Genomic DNA, 2,087 nt, shown 5'->3' with positions numbered 1-2,087 from the left:
GAAGAGGAGTTAGGACAGGAAGTTGAGGATGAATGGGATGAACTACAGCAAGAGGACATTATCGAATGGGTGACCCTTTTTTTTTTTAGCTAATCTGAAGTCTAGATCTGCCCAGACATTTTCTAACTTAAACTTTGTGGTACAACAGACCTCTAGTTTAATCTTCGATATTGTGAGCAGACTACAATTGCAGACTATGTCGTTATTTAGTCAGTTTGGTCTTGATCAAAGCCCAAAAGTAGAAGAGCTCATGCTCTTGCAGCTGAGCCTTTCAGAGAACTGGAAACAGACTATAAACAGATGCAGTATTTTGCTAAATCAGGAAACTTTATTCAGCCAGTTGAGGAGTTTTTGCCTGGGGTTTCCTATGTACAGCAATGGGATTCCACCACTGGCACTGTCCGACAAGTTGCAGTTCCTGATTCCTATCAGCGTATTCCACTACAGTGCCTTCTTGTCAAGCTACTTGAAATTCCTGGTATTTTGAAGGCCATGATAGAATGGCAGCAGAGAGAGGGTGATGCACTTCAGGATGTCTTTGATGGGGAGTTTTGTAAAACGTATCCACTATTCTTGAGGTTTCAGTTCTGCTACTGCTGTATAGTGATGACTGTGAAACTGTCAATCCCCTTGGATCGAAGACTGGGATTCACAAGTTAGGATTTATATATTTCATCATGAAGAGCTTGCCACCAGACCTGCTATCAAGTTTACGGTCACACTTCCTTCTAGCAGTTTTCAAATCAGATAATGCAATTCAACCTATGGTCTTGATGCAGTGCTGTGCCCTATTGTTGAAGAGATCAGGTGTCTTGAGAGGGATGGCATCACTGTTGATACCCCCGAATTTCATGGTGTTGTTAAGTTCACAGTTGTCCAGGTAGTGGGAGACAATCTGGGCTTGAATGCCATTCTTGGCTAAACTGAAAGCTTCCATGGAAATTATGTATGTCGGTGGTGCAGAGCAAATAAAGATGTCTTGAGGGTGCAGACACAGGAAGATACTAGATTATTACATGATGTCCATAGTCACAAAGCAGATTTGCATACAGCCAACCCCTCCAAGACAGGCTTGAAAAGAGACAGCATCCTGAACAGCTTGTCTTTTTTTCATGTAACACACAACATTGCACCAGACATCATGAACAATATCCTGGAAGGAGTGGGGCCATATGAAGTTAAGCTTGTGTTGAATTCACTGATTGAGCAAAAGCAACTCACACTTGACAAGCTCAACTACAGAATCACAAGCTTTGATTGTTTTTTGTCATAAAGGTAACAAACAAAGGGGTCCATGCGTCAATCAGCAGCTCAGATGTGGTGCCTACTTCAGTTACTGCCGACAATGATAGGTGACCTGGTCCCTGTGGAAAACAAGGACTAGAAATTTCTCCTACTCTTACTGTTGTGCATGGAGTTCATCTTCTCTCCATCTCTTACTATAGCTGCAACTCTGTACTTGAGTAAAATCATTGAAGAGCATCACTCCCTCTTCCTGGAGCTCTATCCTCATCTACGTTTACAACTTGGACCCTTGATGCAGTTCTGGGCAGTGCGTTTTGAGGCTAAACATGGACTCTTCAAACAGGTCAGTCATGTCGCATGCAACTTCCGAAACATTTGCAAAACCATGGCTTTTCAGCATCAGATAATGCAGCGTTACAATTTTATGTGTGGCTCTGTGTTAAGCCACAATGCAGAAGTTGGTCCAGGGCACACTACCTTTCTTGGCAACTTTGAGGGGGTTAAAGAGATCCAAAGTGGTCTAACAGGTGTTCCCCTTTTCAGTGAAGTGTTTGTGTTGGCCCGGGTTACCTTTCAGGGCACTTCATATAGAGCAGGCATGACAATATTCATGTCCTATGACCCAGATGGAGAGCCCTAATTTGGGCTCATAAAAACCATTTTCATTCTGGGACAAACACACACACCAACAATAAAGCTTGTGGTACAGAAGTGGGAAACAAAAGGGTTTGAGAGGCATTTCTTTGCATAGAGTGTGAGCCCCACTCAAGTTTGGGCAGCTGTTGATGTGAGAGAGCTGCGTGATCATCATCCACTACATGCAGTCAAGTCATACAGAGAGC

The sequence above is a fragment of the Hemibagrus wyckioides genome, unplaced genomic scaffold, assembly GCF_019097595.1.
Source record: "Hemibagrus wyckioides isolate EC202008001 unplaced genomic scaffold, SWU_Hwy_1.0 Contig27, whole genome shotgun sequence".
NCBI classification, from domain to species: domain Eukaryota; kingdom Metazoa; phylum Chordata; class Actinopteri; order Siluriformes; family Bagridae; genus Hemibagrus; species Hemibagrus wyckioides.
This window is presented reverse-complemented; position numbering follows the sequence as displayed.